This window comes from Anas acuta, chromosome 9 (assembly GCF_963932015.1).
Source record: "Anas acuta chromosome 9, bAnaAcu1.1, whole genome shotgun sequence".
Classification (NCBI taxonomy): domain Eukaryota; kingdom Metazoa; phylum Chordata; class Aves; order Anseriformes; family Anatidae; genus Anas; species Anas acuta.
Genome location: NC_088987.1, coordinates 5,249,886 through 5,264,251, shown reverse-complemented (window position 1 = coordinate 5,264,251; position 14,366 = coordinate 5,249,886). Strand labels below are relative to the sequence as shown.

At 45.7% G+C, this 14,366-nt stretch overlaps 1 protein-coding gene across 1 annotated transcript in view; it reads right to left on the bottom strand.

Moving 5' to 3' along the window:
* Positions 1–5,188, bottom strand: part of FNDC3B (fibronectin type III domain containing 3B) — a 174,267-nt gene extending 169,079 nt beyond the window's left edge. The window contains exon 1 of the mRNA XM_068692941.1: positions 4,933–5,188. The gene's annotated coding sequence lies outside the window, so the exon portion shown is untranslated. The remainder of the gene's footprint in view (positions 1–4,932) is intronic.
* Between the last annotated feature and the right edge of the window lie 9,178 nt (positions 5,189–14,366).

Below are 14,366 nucleotides of genomic sequence, written 5' to 3'. Positions count from 1 at the left end.
AACGCTGCCACACACTTCTGGAGGAAGTGAAGCCCAAACTGCGCGCTTTTGATTTCCATTTGATTTTTATTTCATTTTCTTTGAGTTTCAGTCCCACCACCTCTCTCAGTATTTACAGAGAGATGCTGGGGAAATTCAGGCTGCTGAGCTCAGGCATTGCACACCCAGAACCTAGAACCTCTGCAGTTCTGATCGTGTCGCTGCTGCTAATTTACTCTAACAAAGTGATGCTTTTGCTCACTTGCTTGTATCAAGACATCAAAAGTAATTCTCTTCTGTAAGTTGACATTACATGATGCTGCAAGAAAAAAAAAACAGACTCACTAGAAGGAAACCTATTCGGCGCTCTCCTTCTCTGCAAACGCTATCATCTTTTTTCTCTGCTGCATTATTCCACATCAATAAATAAATAACAAGCAAAAAGCAACGTGTAATGCTTCATAACCACCAGCACAAGTGTCAGCAAGCATAAGGTCACTTATGCTATATAAATTGCCATCGAATAGGCATTCGGTTCCACAATAAAGGTTACAAGTAAAGTGGAATAAGTTCTGGCAGTTAGAAGAGAAATGGTTAGGTGATCCTGAAGCACATTAGGACGACAACTCTCTATTCCTCTACTGCTTCTGCTACTGAGATTTAAAAAACAAAAACCAACCAAACAAAAAAACAAAACAACATGTATCACAGCATCGTACTTCTCTGTGTTAAGCTTGAAGAAAGAAATCACGCAGAAGTACTGAGGGCAAAAGATAGCAGAGAGATTTAGATTACAACACAGCCTGTTAGCATTACAGGGAATAGGGAGCTACCACGTCAAGTCAACACGCCCATGCCAAGAAACCTGCAAATGCTACAAACCAAGCAGAATGAGCTTGACGTTTTGCTAGCTCAGATTAAAAGCATGGGGAGAGCTGTCCCCGACATTCCGAGGCCCTTTGAGGGTGGCGAGGGTCATCTAAAATTGTTGCTTGCTGGAGTTTTTATTAACAGCCTCTTGAGAGCCATTTCTTTTTTCTCCTTTCAAAACATTCCATATGAAACATTTCTGAAAGCATGAAGTACATGTTTAAATATATACATACACACACGTCCTATTATTAGAGCCCTGTGCGAGGACCTAATAATAGCCACGTCCACAGTCACGCTTCAGGCGGTTACAGGAGCTACGTACGAAGCACTCAAGGTACGCACTCCTCTGCCCCAGAAGGGCTATGCGCTGAGGCAGGTGTGTGTGTAATTTCTCTAGGCTATCACCTGTGATCCCAGAAAATTTGTGGGTTTGATTTTGAATAACTGAAATTAAAAATAAAAAACAACAGTGGCTGAAATCCCAATCTCAATCCATTGTGATGAAGCAAATGCCAGAACAAGCAAATGCCACAAACCTGTATCAACTGCCACCTCTGTCCTCTTTTAAAGATATTTATTTATAGACATTGCATATAAATAAAAACATACACTATTAGGAATCATTTTTCACTTCATACTACATAAATAAAAGAGCATTATACATAACAGCACTCTAATAAGAGGGGTATCCACAGGGTAACCTCTCCCATACACCACATTATGAATTGTCACTGCTAGAAACACGCGTGCCAAGTGTCTCCTGTGCACGTGGTGTAGCAGTTGGCTTGTTCTCCGTTACCCACTGATACACAACACAATTTCCTTGTAAATAAAGGATTCATCAGATCAAACACAGTCAGCACATCCCTCAATAAGCGGCATGTTTTAACCTCCAAGCTTTTCGATGCAAAAGGTGATCCATCCTCCCACAGCACGAAACGCCACGCAGACACACTCAAAGCCACATCACCTGGACCCTCTGGGGAACGCTCTTGCTCACGAACAGACTTTCACACAGACTACACTTTTCTCCTGAACTCACTCAATAGCACCGTAGTTTTCCACCCAGAGCAGAGCGCAGATTTAACATCTGCAGCAGCACTTCTGCAAGGCAGCTAATTTCTCCAATGCCCTTACAAATTGCACAATAAATCACATTTAATTAGTTTGTGCCTTTTTTTTTTTTCCTGGCAGCCTCTTCTCCAATAAAGAAGGGGCACGCACCCTTCATTTCGCACAGAGGCACTCAGAACAAATTGGTGAACATGCAAACTGCCACATTTCAGCTGGCAAATGTTTGCGGAGTTATCTGTTTTCCACCGCCCAAACATTCCTGCCTGTAGATGGCCTGTTACCGTTGTGTATCTATCGTCTCCTATTTCGACTGTTGTTTGAAGAACTTCCCTCTTCCCACATACCTTCCATCTCCAGGGACAGATCACACAACGACACTAACCCTTGGCCGTAAACAACATTACTTTTGATATTCCTGGCTCTGAAGGATTCCCCACTGCTGCTGTTGAGCACTGCAGACGAGATCACCTATGCAAAGTTAGGTTTGCAGAGCTCTGCCCCGCTGGTATTCTGCACAGCTGAGATTTATACAGAGGTTTGCTGGCTTCCTGCACTATTTATTTTATTTGCTGTACACTGAAGTCACAGTTGTTTATAATAGCCTTTAGTAACTCGCAGTATGTTCCGATACGCTGCGACGCTCGATTTCCAGACTCGCTGCCTGCTACCACGGCATTCTTGGTCGAGAGGCCGGGATTCTCTTCCAGGGCAGCCTGGACTGCCAGTCCTCGCGCTTCCCAGGGTCACGCCAGTTTTCCTCACGTCTGCTCTGCCGAGAGGAGCAGCTAACTACACTGTGGAAAGTAATTTGCTTTACTCAGCTGCATCTGGGTTCTGAGACTTTTATGTAATTACAAGTATTTTGTACGAATTAGGAACCTCACACTACACACTGATTCATACCGTAAACTTTGCTTCTGCACTAGCGCTCACCAGACTGACAAGCTACATTTTTGAGGGAAAAGCCCATTACACTAATTGGGAAGTTCATGAATACAACCGCACACAACTCTGCTCCATGATCTGTATATATTTTCTTGCACAGATTTATCAATCATAAAAGTTTAACTAACCCATTAGAGGGCTTAATGGAATTGAAAAAGTAAAAAGGAAAAAAAATGTGTCTCTGCTAGGAAGAGGCACTAGGTGAGAGTCTTCAAGTTCACCAAATGTTGTATGTAGAATGAAAGTACAAGAACAAATGCAATTCAGACTTGGAGTTACAACCTCTGCTTATAGATATAATGTTTGCAGTACGAAGTCACAGCTCCAAGCTTCTCAGCTACAGCAGAATAGCAGCTTATTTTGGACGCTAACTTTCTTCATTTCTTCGACTTCAGCCAGCTATAGGCTAACGGTATGAAAAAAAACCCTCACTGCTGTCCCAGCAGTGACCTCAAACCCAAACCAGATGAGTCCTAACGGCTCAAAAAAAAATGTAAAATGTATTAACATCCACATAGACTCATCCCTGCGCTACATTCTGAGTGTAAACTATCTGGGAGACACTAGGCGGGGAAGAACAATATATGGTACTTCTGGGGCTGTTGGCATTGCTGTCACAGCAGGGTCCCGATACAACTACAATCACAAACGCTTCAGAACTAATGAGAGGGAACCACAGAGCGCTGAAGATTAGGAGAAAAACACTAACAGACTGCTTCTGTGCGAGACCCTACATGACCCCGGGAGCACGGCCAAGAATCATTCTCGTATTGGTAGCACCGGTTGCACGCAGGTGCCAGAGGGCTGAGAGCACGGACGGAGAGGCTGGGGCAGGCAGGGTGCTTCCCTTCACGGGGGGCAGCCTGTCTGCGCCTGCCGAGGCCCCCGGGGTGATGCATTTATCAGGGGATGATGCATTTGTCCAGGGGATGATGAATTTGTCCAGGGACGAGGGCTCCCCACCAGCACACCCCGTGCGCAGGGCGGCAGCAGCTCGCCCCCATCAGCGGGGCTGAGCCCCAGCCCGCTCTGCCAGGCCAGCTGGGGGAGAAAAAAGGTTGAGAAATCGCGTTCTAGCCCTGAAAACGTGTGTGAGTTTGAAATCCCATTACGTAGCGTTGTTCAGCTCAGGTCAGACTGGTTGAACGCCTCCCAGGAGCGGACGCCTTACCCCCAGTGAGCCCTGGGCACTGCGGCCGGGGACACAGCCGCTGGGGCTGCGGGCACAGACGCGGGTGCCGTGCTCAGAAACCTGGCACCGGGTGCAGGAAGACGGCAACGACCAACACCACGCTCACAAAAAGCCCAAAAAAACGCTGAAAAAGAAACTTTGATTTTTTCTGTAGCTTCGCTTCCCTGTTCGCGAAGGAGCAACTCGCACTGCCAGGCGCTGGGCCGGTACTTTTGGGTACTCGGGCAAGGAGAAACGCAATCGAAACCCCAAAAATCACTGATAGGGAGCGAGGCTCACGGACAGCTGGGGCACAGGGCTCGGCACAGCGGCTCCCACCCCACCTCCCTTCCCCAAACCCTATTTACACAGCGCGTTTCTGCGAACCGGGCCAGGGAGCGGGGATGCAGCTGTGCTCCTAGCCCACGAGAGGTTAAGCTTTTAACAGCCTTTTTTTTTTTTTTTTTTTTTTTTCCGTTCCGCCTGCTGGTAGCATGCCATTTTACAGAGGTGTCTGGCGAGCCGAGCCCCAAGCCGCCAGCATTTTCCTCCCCGAAGGGAACCGAGGGAGGGGAAGGCGAAGGCCGGGACGGGGCGAAGTTGCTGGGTGCTGCCCCCAGCCGTGCCCAGGGCTCCGGGGCTCCTCCACCTGCCCGGGGAGCCGCCAGGGAGGGCCGGGGGAGCCGCGGGGACCCCAACTTTCCGCCCAGCCCCGCGGGGCGCGGCCGCCGCCCCGCCGGGGAACAAAAGGGCCGGGGCTGCTGCGGCTCCCCGCGGCGGGGGACGCGGCTCCGAGCCCAGCCCGGCTGCCCCGAGCCCTGCCCAGCCTCAAGCAAACCCGAGCGGGGAGCTCCGAGCCTCGGCGGGCAGCCGGGAGGCGCCGTGCTTACCTAGCGGGGTGCTGGTGCGGGGCGAGCCGAGCCGAGCCGAGCCGGGCAGGGCAGGGCAGGGCCGGCGGTGAGTCCCGGCTAGCTGCAGCGAGCGGCAGGAGGGCTCGGCGGGGATGCCGCCATGTCAGTGATGTCGGCACCACATGGGGCCCGCGGCCGGCCCACGCTACCGAGCGCTCTGGAGTAGAGGCTCCCGCCCAAAAGCCGCCTGACGAGAGCGGGCGGCGGCGCCCGGGCCTCCCGCTCCGCCCCGCTCCTCCCCGGGGCGGCCCCGCTGCCTCTCCCCGGCCCCCGGAGCCCGGCCCGGCCTGGCCCTGCCTCACGACACCCCCTGTTCACGGCAGCCCCGCTGTGCAGGGCTGTTGGGCCGGGCCCCGCTCCCCTGATCAGCTCCTTCTGCCTCAAAACGCCCCCAAACTTCACGCTGCTTTCCCTCCGTCACAAGTCTCTTCAATCTCCTCTTTCCCCAGAGCCTCTCCCGGCGGTGTCTCCCCGTATTGCCATTAGATTCCATGAAAATGCCCGTAATTTGCTTTGGGACTGACTGATGGGACCTCTTCTTGTGGAAACTCACACTGGAAAACATCACTTCGGCATAAAAGTTCAGTAAAACCCAAACGTCATACCCAACCAGGCCGGCTATTTTTATATTAACTGACCAAAGTACAGCAAAAAAATAAAAGATCTGAAGTAGATAGTTCCTATGAAAACAGAAAATTAGCATTTTCATATGGGAAAGATTTTTCAGTGTGAAATGGCCAGCCAGCACTGAGTATTGTTCATTGTTAATTGCAAAAACTTTTGTAATGAATAAAATCTAAAAGCAGGAAAATGTTTTGTTTTATTAGTGACCCAAAACATGCAGACTTTTTGATGATCCTGGATTGAGTTACAGGGTCAGATGAGATTAATTATTCACTAGGGTGGTAAAGCCTTTACTTGGTCCTGCAGGCTGTTTTGTGAGGGAAAAGATAGAGAAAAGGGAAAGAGGTGGTGCAGGCAAGAGGGAACGTGTTGGTTTAGAAAGGACAAAATCCCTGGCCTGAGTTAGAAACATACAAAAAGATTAAATTGAAGAGTAAACAAAAGCAAATGTAAAGATAGGGAAATGAAAATAAATACAGGAGGGGAAGGAAACGAAACCTCAGGGCTGATTTTTAGCTTTCTTGTCAGACGGACCAGAGGAGGGTTAGGTCCAAGCACATTCGCATTAGGAGAATCAAAACAGGCTCGGGGTGCAGGGACATTTGGTGAGTTGTCACTTCCCCAGCAGAAGCAGAGTGATGTCCTCTGCCATCATTAAGAGCAGGGCGGTTTACATTTCCCTGCAGTTTTGTAAAGCGTTTATAGTTCACACTTACTTCACTTTGGTTTCACCATTGGAGCAGAAGTCAAAGAGAAAGTCATCTGCAATAACCACATTGGACATACTTGAGGAAAAAAATGTGCCCGGTTGCTTGATTTTCACATGGTTTCCAGGCTCTCTGGGAACCACAGAATTGGTCAGACACAAAAAAGACAGCAAATTTAGCAGCACCTGGAACAAACGCGTACCTTTTTATTCAGCCTCTTCATCCGAATGAACTCAACGACCGGCTGTAGTTAACAGCAACTGTAAAATGGTTCAACAGAAACTGGACATGTGTCAAAAAACAAGGAAGAGGACGGGAGGGGAGCAGGGACTGCTTTTCCTCAGAAAATTCCTACATAAATAAGAAATTAAGCTGCTTCTTTAATGACATACTCCCTGAGCCAGCTGATCAAGGAAGAGCATTAATCAGACCAGGAGGAAATGTCTTTTGCCACTGAAAAAGGAAAAGAGCTAGGTTATGTGGTGACACAGCAGGGATGGATAAAACACTCCGGAGAAAATGACTGACCTAAACGATCATCCAAACAAATACAGAAAAAAAAACATGAACTTAGCTTTCCTATTCTGATGAGTCTGTGTTTTTCTGAGTCCATGCTTTCAATAATATGCATATTTTTCTTTTCTCGTGGTGAGATCTTTCTGTTTACTCAGAAAGCAAGCAGAGCCAGAAGAGCAATAGCGCGTCCCTTCCGCCATCCCGCGGGTGCCTGCGCAGAGGGGCAGGAAGGAGGGGAGGCAACACTGCTCCAGGACAGCCGTTCCCTAGACAAATCTCAACCGGCACCAGGCTGACACCCCAAACTCCTTTCAGGCAGGGATTGTTTACCCATCACATTAACAATTTCAGCACTGTTGGCCAGGGCTGGACCCAAACCAATTCCATATTCTGTATTCTGCTGTCATCCCTCTCGGCCATCCCCTCCTATTTGGTGAAAAATTCCGGAGAGGAGCCTGTGGAAACTCTGTCCATATGACCAGAACATGGCATTCGAGGTCAGACATCATTGTAAAGACTGTGAAGATGGCCTTTATTCTCACAAGACACTTTCCCTCAGGTTTCTAATGGGATCTGAGTTAAACTTCTGAGCTGTGTGCTCTGTATTCTGGAGGGCAAGCAGGCTGAGATCTTGGCACCAGCGCTATTCAACAGCGCACAGAGAACGCTTTGATTGATTTATTTGCTGAGCGCTGTTTTTTTTTTTTTACCTGGGGTGTACTGCCCGCAGGCATTTGCAACACCGCGCAGCACAGGCGTGTGCCGTGGGTGAGTTTTCTGCCCAGCCGTGTCACGGAGGCTCTGGGGTGGCTCGGGACATGGTGCCGAACGTGGGGCATTCACAGGGTGAGAACTCTGGGTCCAGGTCCTCTCGCTCAGGGCCAGCATAAGCTTGGATGGAAAAGGGGCACAGCCAGCAAGAAACAATTTGCCTGACCCCGCAGCACACTCCCTGAGCAGCCTGCACCCCTTTCCTGGGGTAATCATACAGATTACAACGTGTTGAGTTCCTTCAGGCTTTACAATGTTTTGTTTCAAGGTAGTGCTGGTAGAGAATGGCCCGAACCAGATGTGGGGGAAGCACAGTGCATAGGTCGGGGTGGTTGCTTTCACTGTGGGGAATCCAAAATTCTGCAGGACACTTTTTAAAATAACTAGGGCATGTAAACACTAGCACGAACCAGGATTTCTATCTGTACCTCTCTATTTAGAGGAAATGAATGCCAGTTATTCACTGAGCGTATAGTCATGCTTCTGCGTTCAGGTACTGAGTTTGGTGAGGAGTTTGTATTCGTGGTATTAATTGGCAGGTTTTTTCCCCTTTTTAGGACACAAGTCAGTATTTCTTGTGCTCAGTAACACATGCAGAAATTAAATCACAAAATGTTATTATTGGAATAAGATCAAGGATCAAAAATTATTGGGATAAGATCAAATTGCTGTAAGATTCTGAAATAAAAATTATCTGCCCTTTTTATTGGGGTGTATGGTAAGTTTGCACTGCACATCAGTCTGTGGTAAAAACAGTCATCTACCGGATGTCCTTTTATCCCATTTAACAGGCAAAGTCCTTAGTTTGGTGTTTGAATCTCCCAGACTACAGCTCTACAATAAATACACCCAATCGAGTTCTGCAAGAGGTCCCCGAAGTCCCAGTGACTTCAGCGGGAGCTAGAAGAGGCCCTCTGTGTACCAGCACCATTGTTCTCCAGAAGTGATTCTGACACCACAAAATAAGTTGTTTGTCAGGGATATTATTCTATTAATTGTTTCTTAAGCTTTACAAAGGCATGATGGAAAGAAAATGTTCCTGTTGCCCCCCCTTCCATAAGAAGCACCATTGTGTTCATAATTCGTCTGCTGGTAAGCTGAGGATTTACACAGGACATTTTTAACATGTTTTTATCTATGTTGGTTTTATAAGTTTAAATAAGTTCCCATCTGCCAAGTGCTTCCAAAGACCATTGGCGTTGAACCAATTCAAGAAGCTTGCCACGAAGATTACACACCAGTTGTGCTCATTCAAAACAATGACTTCTGACCACTGCACCAGAAGAAAATAGGCTGGTTTATTGTCTCGTAATCATGCATCTCGGCAGTGCTAGCTCCACTTTTGCCAATGAGAAGGGTGCTCCTTTGATACTCTGCAAATATTTCAGCTCAATCTCCTTAACACTGTGCAGCTCTTTGGCTCCTTAGGTTTGGTTTGGTTTTGTTTGTTGAAAGCTCTTGTTTCAGTTTGGTGTCTAAAGAAAACAAAGCAGCGTTGCTTGCATTGTTAAAGCCAAAAGTAGGGCCACAGAAAAAATGTTCTTCTTGGAAGATCTTGTAGATTGGTATTCATGAAACAGCTGGAGATGAAACATACAATGCTAATCCTGTCCAGTTGCTCCTGGTCATGTTGCACATTCAGGAAATTCATAATTAGGTGGTTATATCCCCAGTGTTTCCCCTGCAGCACTCTTTACAACTAGCAATTTATCTTCTTTCTTGTCATTAAAAAAAAAAAAAAAAGAAAAGAAAAACTACAAAGGAAAAAGAGGAGAAAAGACAAGGAGGAGTAACTTAAAAAAGCTTAATAGTTTCTCCCCTCTGTAAAAAATTCAGATGTTGTCATTTCTGTACGTACCAGCAAACTTAAAGCTGGTCCATTGCCCTTTTCTATCACAGTATTTTTCCTCTGTGCTGTATATCCTTCCTACTCACAGAATTTATTTTGCTTGTTAATTTTTTTTTCTTTTTCCTTGCCAGTTATGCACACGCTTTCCTGTAAAGGCAGCCACACCTGATAATTTAGAAATAAACGCTTTCGTAAGTAAACATTTATTTTTCTTGCTGAGTAGAAGCACTATACAGGGGGGTTTATTCCCAGCTCCCTCTAAGGTTTCTAATTAATTCCTAAGTAGTTTCTGCTTTTTATTCTGACTTCTCTAGTGGTATCATGAAAGCCTTTCCCTCTATACTGCATTTTACAGACGGTGCTTTGTCAAAAATTCATATTCATTCAGAATCAATCAGGGTACAACTTGAAGGATTTTTCTTCTTTTTACAGCCTTTAAATAGAGCGGCCTTATCTACTGTTAATTACATGCATATGCAACGTGGAGATTTTTGTCTATAGAGCAATCGACAAGAAACGTTGCCAGTTCCGAATTAAACTATTATCAGTGACTCAGCAGATTGGCTCTGGAACAGCAAAACATCACATACAGGCTTTTAAAACAAAGGTTATTACTGATTTTTTCCCAAAAGTAATTTTAAAAAGCACCTGGGAAAAACAAAAAGAGGAATACTTAGATAACACTGCTAGTTACAGTTCAGGAGTTTCCAAACCTGTGATTAGCAAGCTGCACTGGTGGCTCAGAAGCTTGGCTTCTCAAAGATAAAAATACAGCACAGCAGCATACAGTAAACGCACAAGTAACTTTAAAATAACAGAGGAGTCATAAAACTCTCTGGTGCTGGAATGGCAGCTCAGACCCCAGATCACAGGATCACCATAAATCACAGCGAGACGTTGCAGAGCAGCCCCAACTCACTGCAGCCTCCTCGCAGCACTTTCAGATCCAGAGGAGCCTCTCACCTTGCCGTGCACTTGTGCTTCAGCTGCAGGTTCCCTGTTGCTTTCTGGATTTCACCAGATGTATTTTTAGTCACAAGTGCAGAAAAAATACACCTAGACAAGGTGTTTTTTACTGTTTTTTTTTTTTTTTTCCCTACCCAGCAGTGAGCATCTCCAGTTCCCTGGGTGACAGAAGAGGTGTTTATTAGTGGGGGGGCAGAGGACTCACTGCTTTTGAATGGAGGTGCCCATCCATGCAAACACGCAAAGCCACCTGGAAATGTGTGATTTCCAAAGGGAGACAGAGCTCCTCCAAATCTTTATGTATTTGCAGGAAAATGCATTCCTTTATGCCAGGTGTGAGGCACTTATGAAAAATAGATCACCGAGTTTCAATATGTGATCTCAAAGAACTAGGGATGATGTAAGAGAGTTTTTAGCTTCCTCTCAGTCAATGACTTTTTTTCCTAGAGCTTCCCCAAAGCTGCATGAAAATGCATAAAATGTTACTTTGAAAAGCAGTCAAGTTTTAAAAATGATTTACCAAGTTGCTAACTTTTCCAGACTTAAAACGTGATGCCTGAGATAATGTGTCTGTTTCATGTTGATAAATAATGGAGTCTGGAATACAAATGTTCTGGTATGGCCTTGGAAAAATCCCTTCAGCTAACTGTGCCTTAGGCTAGAATGATTAAAAAAAAAATGCTTATTTTACATTGCCATTACTTCTTTTATCTACAATAAATAGCCAGGCTTAAACTCTCGGTCATGTTCTTTCACACAATCACGCCCAAATTCTACCCACCTTTATTTATTTGTTTTTGTTTTTTAACAAAATAAAGATCTTGCTGCATGCCCTACAGATCAACACAACCTCAAATTAGTTTTGGTTAAGAGAAGAGCAACCACTTTGAACAAGCCAGTGTAGGCAGCGAGCTCTTGTCTTCTTGCATGCATCCTGAAGACCACAGCTGTGATGTGCGATGGAAGTGAAATTGTCTCTTATATGAGTAGGTCCTGAGTCATTTGATGGCTGATAGGTCAAAGATGAACTTGGGTTTCACTTGAAAGCCAACCACGGAGCTGGAGGTGTGATTGCAGGATGTTCAAATACTGCAAATGGATTCTTCACAAGTTTCTGCTTTCATTTTTCTTTTAAACCTTGAAGATTCAAATGGTTTAAACAAATCTTGAAGTGACAGAAAAGCAAACAATATCTTTCACTACCCACGCAATGGTTATGTGAGGCTTCACTGATTGTTACTTAAAAAAATGCTTTGTGATCTACAAAAGAGTTGTTAAGGAGCAAAGATGCGATAAAAATGCCAATTACTACTGTTATAAAACTTCTGCCATATGCAGTAAAGAGTAAATACATGTAACAGACGCTTCAGAATGAATGAAAAACCTCTCGTGGAGGAAGACTCCTCCTTTCCCTGGCAGTAGATGTGCCTAGTACTTCTCCTGTCAGTTGTCTCAACATGGTGCTGTCCCATACATCAAAGCAGAAGGGGCTTAGGAAGTCCCCAGTGAAGTTTATACCCCTTGTACCTCCCCCTACACAAGGCTGTTAAATGCCTCTATCAAAAATAGCTCCGAATATGAACACTAACAGGTGGCAGATAATTGGGTGTGCATGGATAACCCTGCCTCTCTGTGACAGGCACACATCCCGTGTGATGGAGTTTCGCAGCCCTCACGACTGTGAGCCCCCAGCCAAGATCTCGGCCTCGTTGCTGCCTGGCACCATGAAAGTGCCTGTGCTTCTGACGGGTTCCACACTCAGACACTTGGACATGCTCCAAAGAGAACCATTTAATGGGTCTTTTCCCTAGCTGCCTTCAGTGCCTCTGGTCCTTTATCCTGTCCCTCAGTGAGGAGCTCCGATTTCAGAGCATCCTCAGTGCCTCACAGTCTGTGGTTCTTCTCATTTATAACTTACAGAATCAATCATAGAATGGGCTGGAAGGCACCTTAAACACCATCCTGTCCAACCAAACTCTGTGGTTCCTCCCAGCTCTACTTGCTGCTGACTGAGAACAGGAAAGGGAGAAGAAGCTCCAAGAGCCACCGCCTCCCTTACTGCAGGCTCCATCTCAGACAAGGCTGTGAAGCCCCGGTTACAAGAGCAGTAACGCTGGAGATTTCTTCTCCATATTTATCCTGGAGCAGGCATGTCTGCTGAGGGTGTTGGAGCCCATGATACACTTCATGTCAACTTGACACCTCCGTGCTACCCCTGCATCTGCTGTGGGACTAAAGATATAGTTGGGACAGCAGTGACAGACAGCGCCTGATCTGGCACGAAGCCTGGCTGTCCAGAGTTAATCCATCAGAATTTTTTAAATAAACTGGAACTGGCAGAGAGACTTCAGACCGAGTAAATACTTGGTCTCATATGGCAGCACGTTTAATCCCTGTCCAAAAGACACTTTTACTGTCATCACACCAGCCCCTTAGTCCTTTGGCGGTTCAGTTCTCCTGTAACTGTAAAATAGGGATTGCAGCATTTCTGTAGTGGGATTCACACAAATACCACCTGAAACTGTGCAGCTCCTTGGAAGCAGTACTGAAAATACATTGATCATTCCTCCTGACTGGCACTAAAATCCTCATAACCCTAAAACACATCAGTCCTGCAGAGGGCTGGGGGTACGTGTATGTGTATTTGACTTTACCCAGAGATCAATGTTCAAGGTAGACGAGGCTGCTCGTTCTGTGAGACAGTTACAAGAGCACACTGGAGCATTCAGAATAACCAGGTAAGCACATGCAGGATCAGGGGCCAAGACACAATTGTTTGGAAAAAGTATAGTTCTGTCTGGCACAGAGAAAACTCCAATGAAAAATGATGTTAATCTCAACAAATACTCAAGATATTCCCATATTTTACTTTATATTTCTTGTATAGCAGTACAATTGAAAGGAGAGAGAGAGCCACAGCTATTCTTGTTGGGGAAAGATTTAAGCTACAGATAACATTTTATAAAGGTTGTCATAGCTCATCTCTTTACAAGCTTGAACTTGATCCTGAAAACCGCTCACTTCCACTCATTGATTTGCGACTCTGTTTTAGTGACAAAAAATGGCACCTGAGTATTTTAATATAATTACATGAATTTAAAAGAGAAAACTCTTGCAATCTGTAAATTACACATCCAAAACTTATAAAAAGTTACTTTTATTAATCAGGGGATGAAGGAAATGTGTTTAAAGTTAAAAACACTGAACGGACACAAATGTTACATTTTAAGAAGTCAAAACATATTGCTAAAAAACAGAAAAATGAGCTTTTTTGATACACTGATTAAATGATCGAGTGTTTTTTCACTTGGGACACCTGAAAGACAGAGGAACAGGCTAAGAGAATGAAAGCTGAGAAAGAGTAGAGACAAAATTCTAGACAGGTAAGTTGTAAAACAAGCTTGTTTCTGCTTTAGGATGTTTCTTTGAAGAATGTGTGTTTCTGGGGCCGATAACCGAAAACCCGAGCACATGCGTGCCCATAACACGCCGTGTGGGGAGAGCCTCCACAGGCCGGGGAGATGAATAGGATTTTAAACCTGGGATGCAACAAAGTAAGTGTTTGCCATCTCCTGATTACTTACATTGGTGGAAATAAGCTGTTCAGTGGGATAATAAGATCTCGCTAAGTGAAAAATGCAAACCTAAGTTCATGCCCCTCACTTCAAAGAGAGATGGAAAAAAAAGAGCTGCGGTATCTCTGCATCGCCCAGAGCACACCTTTGGTTGGGCTGAGCTTTATCCCCAGACTGCAGCTCTGCTGTAGCTTCGTGGTACAAAGTCTTCGGCAGCAATTCGGAGTTAAGATGCGGCTGCTCCTCTCTGCTGGTTCCTACCCCTGTGTGCTGCCCTCCCGGCTGTGCCAGCCCTGCTGTTTTTCACATCAGCGCCGTGAGTCAGGTCAGGAAATTGATCTGGCTGAGGAGCAGCATTCCTGAGAATGTGCTGGGTTTTTTTTCTTCCCTCCAGCCAGATAGCTC